The sequence below is a fragment of the Rhinopithecus roxellana genome, chromosome 20 (genome assembly GCF_007565055.1).
Source record: "Rhinopithecus roxellana isolate Shanxi Qingling chromosome 20, ASM756505v1, whole genome shotgun sequence".
Taxonomy (NCBI): domain Eukaryota; kingdom Metazoa; phylum Chordata; class Mammalia; order Primates; family Cercopithecidae; genus Rhinopithecus; species Rhinopithecus roxellana.
In genome coordinates, this window is record NC_044568.1 from 3,615,298 (window position 1) to 3,628,022 (window position 12,725).

The 12,725-nt window shown below is 39.6% G+C and overlaps 1 non-coding gene across 1 annotated transcript; it reads left to right on the forward strand.

Moving 5' to 3' along the window:
* The first annotated feature begins 884 nt into the window (after positions 1 to 884).
* On the forward strand, positions 885 to 990 carry LOC115895324. The gene has a single exon (XR_004055533.1). It is a non-coding gene; the product is annotated as a U6 spliceosomal RNA (small nuclear RNA).
* The last annotated feature ends 11,735 nt before the right edge of the window (positions 991 to 12,725 follow it).

The window sequence follows — 12,725 nt, forward strand, 5'->3', positions numbered from 1 at the left end:
TTGTATTTTTAGGAGAAATGGGGTTTCACCATGTTGGCCAAGCTGGTCTCGAACTCCTGACCTCAAGTGATCCGCCCGCTTTACAAAGTCCTGGAATTGCAGGCATGAGTCACTGCACGCGGCCTCTTTGTTCAAGGATTCGACCTGTTCTGTCCCAATAGGTTCCAACAGCTGATCCAGCCACTTAACAGAGACACGTGGATTAGCTTCTCTTAATCTGGTGCAGCCAATCCTTGGTGTCTCACAGCTACTTCTCCTTTCTTGAATACCAGCTCACCATACATCTTCCTGGTTATAATGCGGCTTTTCTTTATTTTCCCTATATAGAAAAAATGCCCAGACAGTGGCATACAAGCGTTGAGCCTTTCAAGAAAACTGTTCTAAATGAAAGCCGTTAAATAGAGATTCATTATACTAATAAACCTTAGATACATAGCAGGACATGTCCGTGACAAAGAGATGGTCTCTCTCTTGGAGTGCCTGCATACCAAGTTACTGGTCCTCCCAACCTAGGCTGGGCTCCAAATCTCCAAATCCAGGCTATGGTGACTCCACCAGAGTCAAATATTGTCCAGTTGGGGTCTGTGAGAGTAAATAAAACAGGTACACAAATAATCTGATGCCATGGTGTCTTCGCTTTTACCCTGATGTTGAGGTGCTTAATAACACACAAATATAATCTTAGGTATCTGAATTGAGTTAATTTAATCTAATTAATATATAATGCGTAAGATTGTTCTTACACATTATATATTCTATGCATGAGATTCAAAAGATAATGCCTAAGAAGAATCTTATACATTATAAATTATTCTATGCATTATTCTTCTATGCATAAAATTCAAAAAGATGCTCTATTAAGTACGAAACAAAACTGATTTCTAGCGCTCACACTGGCAACACATATACTAAAACCAGAATGATACAGAGAAGGTGGTATACCACCTGTGCAAATATGGCACACAAATTTGTGAAGCATTACATTTATTTTTTAAAAAAAACCCTCATTTCTACACTGGGGAAATGGGGTATTTTTTAAAGGGAAGCAGATAAATTTATTGACAGTTCTTCTAATGATCATTTCATTGACCCACTAAAAGCCAATTTACGAAATAACCAATCCTCTGAAAACCATTAGTGAGTCTTTGCAATTTATAAGTAGAACCTGGACAAGGAATTGTCCTTTCGTCTCATCCCAGGAAGTTCTATTAATACAATTAGACTTGATGTGCATATCATGTTTTTTTCTAATACATACTAACTGAATTACATTCTTTGTATTTAATAATTACAGCACCAAGTAAGCTTTTCTATGTTCCTTTGATGCTACACGTATCAACCTTTGAGTTTATAGCTAACAAAACTTTCCTGGAAGAGCTTAGTTTTTCTCCAGAGGTATTTTAATACCTGGTTTCAACCCCTGGTTTTATTTTATTTTTAAAGTGTGTAAATATGCATCCCTGAGAGCAGGATTTAACAGGGCTTCAGAAACTTTTTTTTTTTTTTTTTTTTTTTTTTGAGATGGAGTCTCGCTCTGTCACCAGGCTGGAGTGCAGTGGCGCGATCTCTGCTCACTGCAAACTCTGCCTCCCAGGACCAAGTGACTCTCTTGCCTCAGCCTCCCGAGTAACTGGGACTACAAGCGCTCACCATCACACCCAGCTAATTTTTGTACTTTTAGTAGAGACAGGGGTTCACCATGTTGGCTAGGATGGTCTTGATCTCTTGACCTTGTGATCCGCCCACCTCGGCCTCCCAAAGGGCTGGGACTACAGGCATGCATCACCATGCCCAGATAATTTTTCTATTTTTCGTAGAGATAGGGTTTCACCATGTTGGCCTGGCTGGTCTCGAATTCCTGACCTCATGATCCTTATGCCTCGGCTTCCCAAAGTGCTGTGATTACAGGCATGAGCCACCGCACTGAACGAAAATAGTTTAAAAGGTCTTTTTAAATCTCTTTCTTGCTGGATAAATAGAAAACCTTCATATTAGGGCAATTTCATGTGTAAACCCACATGCTCACACACATACACACAGACAAAATAGCTTTAGAGGATAAAAGAAAATGCATTGGCTCACATACTTGCAAAGTTCCAAAGGAAGTAGATTAACTTCATGCACCACTGTATCCAGGGCCTCAAGTGACAGCATCAAGAGTTTCCCTTTTCCTAACTTCTTAGATTGCGTGTCAGTATGTTCACAGGTGGATGGCCACCATAACCCTAGACTCACCTAACAAGATCAACAACCCCATGAGGAAAAAATAATTTCTCCATAGAGTCTAAGAGCAAAGTCCCCCAGGAATCTCTCGGTGGTCCACCTGACCATATACCCATCCCTCAATCAACCTGCCCAGGGATACTGTCACTCTAAACACCAAGAGTTCACTCATGTGCTCAATCCTGTACACAATAAGAAATTCCAGAAGAACGAAATAGAACTGATCTTCCATTCTAGGGACTCCTGCTTACTATGGGGACTCCCCACTTACTAAGAAAAGCTGAGACAGGTGCTGAATAGAGTTAAAATGATAATAATAAAGATGTTCACAAAATCTCTCAAACTGAGATGCCTCCTGATTCTGAAAAGTTTCTACAAAGAAATAATAGAGGCCAACGTGTTGACTCATGTCTGTAATCCCAGCACTTTGGGAGGCCAAGGTGGGCAGATCACTTGAGGTCAGGAGTTTGAGATCAGCCTGGCCAACATGGTGAAACCCTATCTCTACTAAAAATACAAAAATTAGTCGGGTGTGATGGCACATGCCTGTAATCCCAGCTAGTTGGGAGGCTGATGTAGGGGCGTCACTTGAACCTGGGAGGCGGAGGTTGCAGTGAACTGAGATCATGCCACTGTACTCCAGCCTGGGTGACAAAGTGAGACTCCATCTCAAAACAAAAAACAAACAAATAAACAAAATATATATATACACACACACACACACACACACACATACACACACACACACACACACACACACACACACACACACACACAGAGTCAGGGCCAGGGTAGGAAATACGTAAGTTGACCAGGAATACCTTGTCACGTCACGAAGCAAGGAAGCTCTCCATCTGGACAAGGAGACAACAGAAAGACATTCCCACTGGCCAAGGATAGAGTTTCAGAATGGACATTTAGAATGATGATCACTCTCCTTTGGAATATGCAAGCAAACTAACTCAAACTAATTTGAAAACTGGAAAAAAACGAAAGAAGATACATATGCCCTATTTTTCTCATATGAACTCTATCTCAGGGCAAGCAAAGAATCATTTAAAGATTTCTCTCTGTAGAAATATTCTACCTAAAAAATGAAAAAGGAGTGATGGTAATGGTTGCTAGTGATTGGTAAAAATCTCCACAAAGGACATCAAGAAAGAAAGGCATTATGTGGTTCCTAATGGAAGTACACAAGAAAATTTATTATATGTTTTTGCCAAAAACAAAATTGAACAAAAATCTCATCAAACTCCTGAATTTAACCACCAGTCAACAGAAAATATAAAGAAGAGAGAATGCAATTAGCAAATCCAGACTGTGTAGAGACTCTTCCACAAAAACGACTCGGTGACCTCAACAAATAGATTGCAAACACTGAGTTGGAGGAGGCACCAATATAGTAAAAGAAACTTCAGGGATCTATGAACTAATTTTAATTTGAGACATATCAATCACGTTCCAATTTCTGATAAATAAGAAAACTTAAAAAAATGTTTAAGACGATCAGCTAGACTTGAAGGACGACAGAATGCTTCCTTACATTAAGAGGTTATTGCTAATTTCAAGGCATAATAATGCTAAAAAATAATGCTAATTTTTTTTCTTAAGAATTCTCATATTCTAATTCTAAGTATTGAAATGTTTTAAAATAATATGATGTTTGGACACCTACTTAGAGAATCATTGCTTTTGAAACAGAGGCTCCCTGTTGCCCAGGCTGGAGTGCAGTGGCGTGATCTTGGCTCACTGCAAACTCTGCCTCCTGGGTTCAAACAATTCTCCTGCCTCAGCCTCCTGAGTAGCTGGAATTACAAGTGTGTGCCACCACACCTGGCTAATTTTTGTATTTTTAGTAAACACAGGGTTTTGCCATGTTGGCCAGGCTGGTCTCAAACTCCTGACCTCAAGTGATCCGCCCACCTCAGCCTCCCAAAATACTGGGATTACAGGCATGAGCCAATGTGCCTGGCCCATTGCTAATTTTAAAGGCGTAATAACGTTAATGATAATACAGTTCTTTTTTAAAAAATCTCATTTTTTCCCATATATATACTGATATGCTTAATAATAATAGTATATTTTGGATTTGCCTCAAAATATTGATGGGAAGGGAGAGGAAGATTAAAGCATAGAAGAAAGAAGTTTGGCCACATATTGGTAGTTGTTGAAACCTGGCGTAGGGCATATGAGGGATAAGTATACTATTCTACTTTTGTGTAATTTTGAAATTTTTCATAATAAATCATTTCAAAACCACCATTAAATAAATGAGAATGCTCCAGCCTGGGTGACAGAGCAAGACTGCATCTCAAATAAAAAAATAAAATAAAAATAAAAATAAAATCAGAATGAGTTTAAGTATCACCAAATCACTCTGGCCCACCAACGAATCTGGACTAAAAATGTAGCTCCTGGCCATGCATACTGGCTCAAGCCTGATATCCCATCACTTTTGGAGGCTGAAATAGGTGGACTGCTTGAACTCAGGAGTTCAAGACCAGCCTGATCAACATAGTCAGACCTGATCTCTAAAAAGTTAAAATAAATTAAATTTAAAAGGCCAGGCACAGTGGCTCACACCTGTAATCCCAGCACTACAGGAGACTGAGGCAGGCGGATCATCTGAGGTTAGGAGTTCAAGACCAGCCTGGCCAACATGGTGAAACCCTGTCTCTACTAATAATATAAAAATTAGCCTGGCATGGTGGTAAACGCCTGTAATCCCAGCTACTCAGGATGCTGAGGCCCAAGTATCGCTTGAACCTGGGAGGCGGAGGTTGCAGTGAGCCAAGACTGCACCCCTGCACTCCAGCCTGGGTGACAGACTGAAACTCAGTCTCAAAAACAAAACAAAACAAAACAATTAATTAATTAAAAAAAGAAGAAACATGACTCCAGTATTTGTGGGTATGTTATAAAATACTCAGAAGGAATTTTAGACTGGGGACTCTAATAAAATACCCTTCCTACTCTCTTAAGAAAGCCAGATATGTTAAGTCTTCTGCACAAGACAACCTGTAGACACCATCAAACATCCTTCAATCTTGGAATACTCTAAGGCAAAAGATCACAAAATGTGAAACAGGATTGCAATTTTGAGACACCAAAAAGAAACAGCAGTCTTCGATCACAATGATACAACCAAATTAAAATCCTCTTTTGGTTCTTCATACAACCAGCTCTTCTCACCTGGAACTTTATGTCTCTTGCTCTTGGTAGGGCTAATTCATTGCCAAGAGCTCTGACATCACCTTTACCCTAAAACCTTGTCTAACACAACTGCCCCATCGCCAACCCATTCTGTGTCTCACTGGCTTCATCTTTCCCCCTTCAGATTTGTTTTCACCATCTGCAGCATCTTATTATTTCTTGGATTCATATGTAAACACTTGAACACAATGGCAGAAACTAGCGAGTATTGTTCATCCTCCAGTCTCCTCTCCTAAGCCAGTTTCTAGAATCCCGTAGGCTTTAGGAATACTCAGCAACAAATATTTGAACATTTAAATGCTTCATAGCTAAATCACTACTAATCCACCCAATGTACTGGTTTGGCTGCCTTCATTTTACACTAAATAAGTAAATAAATAGATAATTATATACTAAATATGCTATTGTACACTAAATATAATGTACATATTTTACTTATATCCATTTTTTTTGTAAATCTCAGCATTTCCTACCTTGAATTTTAACAAAAGAACAGCAGTTATCTTCAATTTTAGTTTTTTTTTTTTTTTGGTTTGCTAGGACTGTCAAGCAGTTTAAACGATTAAGAAATATAATATTGAAATAGACATGAGAATTGTTTTTACCTTTTTCTAAGAGCTTACATGTAGTGCACAACGTTCAGACAATTAAACTAATGTTCTGATAACTCTTTCCTGCTATTACTAGAAGACAAATTATTTGCACTAAGAGAGCAAGAAACCCTACCTCAGAGAAATAGGGAATTGAGTAGTTTGTAGTTGTGAGAACAACAAAGTTAACATTCAATTAAGTTCCATTACAAGATTTATACTAATCATTAACCAAAAGTTGTCTTCTGTTCAGTTTCAAGAAACTGAACAATACCCTGACAAAGACAAAGACCTTTTAAAAATTAAGCAATAATTATGGTATGTTTCCAAAATGCAGTCTATCTTTTGTATCTTAAATTTCTTGGCTGTGTAATTTGCATACACATTAAACTCTGTGGGAAATTGGAAAGCAATTCAGAATTCAACAATTAAAAGATACAAATTAAAATTGTTAACATTAACTTAAAGTTTATTGTTGGTGCAATGCTCTTGGATATAAATGAACTCTGATCAAGCAGCCGTTCCCTCTTGGAAGTTCAACATATTTTCAACGTAGGTTGACAATTGTACCTTTAAGTCATTGGTTTTGCTGATGCCACTTCATACTGATAAATATGCTATTTTAACAAATACAAACATGTATTGGTGGCAGATTTTTTTTTTATTAGAAGGAAAAGTTGAGTCAAATCACTCTAGTCTTCAAAAGGACTTACAATCTCTTAAAAAAACTTAAAATTATTGGAGGAAAATGCTAAGATAATTCTCTATTTAATTTCAGCTAACAGAAAAGATAACTACTGAGGGTTGTAAGTTTGGGGACAAAATACAGTCAACACAACAAAAGGTACTTCCTGCTTTTATTATTTTTCATCTGTCTACAACGTACTTACAAATATGTGCATATAAATATATATATACACACATATATATGTATACAGCTGACGAGGAAATCTTCAATGCTGCCTAGAAGCTTTCTTGATAATTTATTAAAAACTCTCTAGTCTGATTTCCTGGATGCAAAGCTCAGTTCCATCAGCTTCTAGCTCTATGACTACAGATGTGTTACTCTTTCAGCCTCTGAGTCCCATTCTGCAAACTAGGAATAATGATGGAAACCAACTCATGGAGGCCATGAAAATCAACTGAGGAAAAAATTAAATCCCTGTATCTCACATGTAGAAAAGTGCTCAAACATTGCAAAGCATTATTTGTGTGAAGCATTATCAGTGGAATCCCAATCCTGCCACTTACTAGCTCTGTGACCTCAGACAGACTAATTAGCTTCTTTGTGCCTCACTGTCCCCATCGGTAAAATGAAAACACTGTGCCTAAAGCATAAAGTCGTTGGGCTAGTAAATGAGTTAAATATTTGTAAAGCACTTACAATAGTAACTACGACGGATGCAAGCCCTACTGAAGTATTTTCAAGTAACAAATACGCATGTCTAGATAAGAGGATGGATCTATATATACACACACACATATATATCCATCTAGATATACATACATCTAGATATGTATCTAGATACCTATACATGCACACACATGTATGTTTATATGCACACATACACACACATGCACAAAACCAAAGGACAGAAAAAGAACTGTTCCAATATCAAATTTAAAAAATCCCAGTACTAGTTCAATGTTATTCTAAGGCAGAGATACTGAGTATCATTGTATTTATATGAACTTAAAATTTAAGGCTAAACTAAGCTTTCCTATATTCGGGATCGCTAGGAAATCAAAAAGCCATGATTTATTGGGAACTGCCATGTTATTTTAGATGACCAAGTTTCAGAAAATTAGGATACAATAAAACTTTCTTGACATGAAAACGAGTGGAATATACTTGACTCATCGATGGTCCTTCAAGATGCCCCAGGGCCATCAACATGGGGACCAATTATCAAGATAAGCTGAGAAGTTTAGATTTGTATGCTATAAATATACTTCCAATGGGAAAAAGTGATGGGGGACTAGAAAGTTTCAGACTCACAGGAACTGGGTTATATTTTCCTATATATGTTTTCTAATAAATTTGTGGTTCAAACATAGGAAGATGGAAAGAATCAGATACTTGTTTGTTGAGTTATAAAACCTGAATCAATCTCAAGTGTAAGTACCTCTAGCTTTTACTGCAAAGCCTTTCTCTCTTTTTTTTTTTTTTTTTTTTGAGATGGACTCTCACTCTATGGCCCAGGCTGGAGTGCAGTGGCGCGATCTTGGCTCACTGCAACCTCTGTGCTACCAGGTTCAAATGATTCTCCTGCCTCAGCCTTCTCAGTAGCTGGGATTACAAGTGTGCACCACCACATCCAGCTAATTTTTGTATTTTTAGTAAAGACAGGGTTTCACCATGTTGCCCATTCTGCTCTCAAACTCCAGACCTGAGGTGATCAGCCCACCTCGGCCTTCCAAAGTGTTGGGATTACAAGTGTAAGCCACCGCGCCCATCCTCAAAACCTTTCTCTTCTGTCACCACCAGCAAGACTATCAGCTTGGGAATTTTAAAACACCCTATAGGTCTACCACACATCACAATATTAAAGTGAAAAATCCATCCCCCTCCCCAAGTTGGCCACATGCAAAACAGCATCACCACTTCCAACACACACACACACACACACACACACACACAACTACTCTCAGATCATAGTCATTTTGTAATCAATACAGGTTTGACTAATGTATATCATATGCTCTAATTAATTGATCACTTTACATCCAATTCCCATTATGTAAAGCCACACTGCAGGAGAAAAGTCCATAACAAGAGAAATGAGATATTAGCTTACATTACAAGTGTCAGATAACAGACTACGGTTGTTCTGAATTTTTAATTTTCCACTTAACCCCAGAGAGTTTTAGTCACAATAATTAGCCAGCATATACATGGCACACGTTTCCATATATACACATATGCAAACACATTTTTAAATACAATGGCCAATACACACACAGACACAGACACAGACACACACACACACACACAAATATGCAAGAATCACATGTCCAGTCAGGGATATGTTCTGATAGAGATATCCAAGTCAATTTGGAATTTTGTTTTGATAACATCTCACCTTGTATCTACCATCAAAAGCGAATTTTTATCAGTCTCTGAAAGCAAATGGCTTCCATGCAATTTGGTCGGTAGAATATATAAATGTTTCAAGCATAACAAAATAACATATTTCAGAAAAAGCTGTGGAATATGATAGCTTTAGGACTTCCAGAATAAAACCGTGATCCTTTCAGGTGGAGAGGCATAAAAGAGATTAAGTGGACGACACTTTATTTGAATTATTGATGTAATCAGAACACTAGCAGATACACAGCATCATTCTTCCTGGTGCTGGACCCAACATGAAATTTTAGCTAGGCTTTGGCTTCTTTTGCTTCCATTAAAAAATGCGAGAAAATCGGCCACTTGTTGTTTACCTTAAAAATGTGAAGTTTCCTAACAGTTCTTAGCATGGCATTAAAAAGAGAGAGCTGGGGGTGGTTTTTACAATTGGGTGCCTGAAGCACTGCCCATGCACTATTCATGTTTTCAGCTCAACTCTGTGTTTGTCATCAACACCTGGGACTTGAAGATCATTAGACTCTAGACACTTACATCCAACCCTGCATTTAAGATGGAGATGGCTTCATTAAGTCAGAAGGCAGAATTCTATTAGACTCCATAGCTTAACCTTAGAGTGCTAATGCAGTCTTTTTCTCCTTCTAATTTTGCAGACTGAAAAGGAGCTTCCTGTGGCTCCCTGATCCTGCCAATACCCCAAGCCCAATTCCCAGACTCCCCTCATCACGGGCAGATATCATTTCAACAGATGTCAGCAACAGCTAAAGTGCACTAAGGCCTGTTTGTTAAACTCCCAAAAGAGGAGGTGGATTGAAGAAATTCAGCCAGTAATTAAACCACGTACTTCTTCTAAAGCTGCCTCTACCCCCTCTTCCCTGCATAATCTCTCTGCCTCGCATCAAATCATTTAGGCACTTATTGGCTACAATCAATACAATCTGATATACATTAATGTTGTCCCTGAGAGACGTTCGGGGAAGGGGTGGTATTGCTTCACAAGCATTTTGGAGTGTTCATGCAAGCATACTATCAAATGTAGCAATACAGTTTCCATGCTCCAGGCTGACAGATTTATGGTCTCCCCTGCCCCATGCCCATGGAGCTGGGCTGCTGCCAAACACATGCAAATTGGATTGCAGTGAGAAACATTAAATATATTACCTAATGCACACAAATGCTAACTAGTGCAAATCATAGTGAAGAAGTGGCTCGGCTGAGTGGAATTTTAACAATTAAACTCAAGTCTCTCCATATGTTCCAGCACCACTCGTGCCTCGCTACGTAGAATAAAATTACAAAGGGGAAAAGACCTTTAACCAGGTTTCCTGATCACAGATTCCGTTTCTTCCATGCAACAGGATGGCTTCCCCCACCTCCCCTCCCCACTTTGACGGATCCCTCAGCCAGCAATGCATTTAGAATATGCTCTACAAATCCTGAACCCAAGCAAATGAATTTATTATGGAAAAGAGCTAAATGAAGATTTGCCCTATTTGTTAGTTTTTAATATTACTGATGTGTTATCTTTTTTAAGAGGTCCTGATTCTCAGAAGCCTCATTTGAACGACAAATGTGACTCCCAGGAAGGTGTGTGCAGGGTCCCCTCTACAGTAGGAACAAGTCCTTGCACAGCTATCGATACCGTTCAGCCTCAGATGATTTTATTCGACAAGTGAGGCAAAGAAAAGAAAGCCAGTGTTACAGTTCAGTCCATCTATGGATCCTACATAGAACCAGAGATGAATGCAGTAGACTAACAAAAGAAATTAGGGAATGACTGTGAGGACCGGGCTCCTGCTGCGAAATTAAAATCTATCAGAAATTCAGACAAGAACTATTCCCAGGGTCGGGCTCCTGGCTTCATGTTTAAAGCAAAGAAGTAATTGGGAAGAAGGATTCTGCATTCTGCAATGAAATCCATTATAATTTCTCACAAATGACACCCTGCTTGGTCAATGGGCATGGAATATGATGAAATACCACAAATCTTTTATTTATTTATTTTTTGGAAAGGGAAGGAATCAGGCTTTCTGGGCCATGGCCATTAGTCACGGCATGATACACAAAGAATTCTAGACACAAGCGACCTTGGGTAGATCATGGGACCTCTTGGACTCATGCCATCTTTTCTGTAAAATCATTAGCTGATTTCTGAAGCCCTTTGCGACTCTTAACAGAATATGGCTGAAGTTGTGTAACGTTTATCCTTATCTTCCTTTTTACCTAGTTTTTAAGTCCTTTATGCGCATTTAACACCACAGAGAAATACCATGGCTACTGAGGAACCCAAGCTGACCTTGGAAGGGATCAACAAGATACATAAAAAATTGCTACGCTGGATGCAGTAGCTTACGTCTGTAATCCCAGCACTTTGGGAGTGCAAGGCGGGTGGATCACTTGAGATCAAGAGTTCGAGACCATCTTGGCCAACATAGTGAAACCTCATCTCTACTAAAAATACAAAAATTAGCTGGGCATGGTGGTGGGCACCTGTAGTACCAGCTACTAGGGAAGCTGAGGCAGGAGAATCGGTTGAACCCAGGAGGCAGAGGCTTCAGTGAGCCGAGATTTCACCAGAAAATCCCTTGATCCAGGAGGCAGTGGCTGTAGTAAGCCGAGATTGCACCACTGCACTCCAGCCTGGGCAACAGAGTGAGACTCCATCTCCAAAAAGAAAAAAATTGCTTTTCCATGAGCTTGGTTCTGCTTCCTACACAGAGTGGAAAGGAAGAGACAGCTACACCTGTTCTCCTGAAGGAATGGGTGAAACTCTGGCAAAGACAGGCCGTTATTTTCTAGAGGTGGATCACACTCTGACAATTGTTTTCAGGTTGTACTTTTCCTAGTACCAGCTTCTGAAACACAGGGAGTCCTGTTAACAATACAGGGTCTGGGACACCCCCACTACCCTACTGACTGAATGGGAAACTGGGTGGGTGGGCTCTAAGAAATTGAATTTGAAACAAAACTCTGAAGTGATTCCTATGCACATTAACATTTAAGAAGTGGGCCGGGCGTGGTGGGTCATGCCTGTAATCCTAGTACTTCGGAAGGCCTAGGCAGGCAGATTACCTGGGGCTCAGGAGTTCAAGACCAGCTTGGGCAACATGGTGAAACCCTATCTCTACCAAAACTACAATAGTCAGCCAGGTACAGCGACACAGCTCTGTGGTCCCAGCTACTTGGACAGCTGAGGTGGGAGGATGGCTTGTGCCTGGGAGGTGGAGGTTGCAGTGAGCTGAGATTGCACCACCGTACTCCAGCCTGGGTGACAGAGTGAGACCCTATCTCAAAACTACAACAAGAAGAAAAACCATTTGAGAAGTTGATCATAATAATCACAAGCGGAGCTAATTTTTCAAAAAGAGTTATCTATGTATTTGTGCTAATCACCATGTCAGTTCCCCTATGGGATATGAGCTTCCTGAGGCCCAAATGGAATGTTGCTTGTTAATATCTCCCAGGCATCCTGTCCAGGGCCTGTACATACAGATGTATTAGCTGAAATGGAGACATGCAGAAATAGCCAACCTGTGTTTTGAGACAAGGTCTCACTCTATTGCCCAGGCTGGAATGCCGTGGCGTGGTCTCAACTCACTGCAACCTCCACCTCC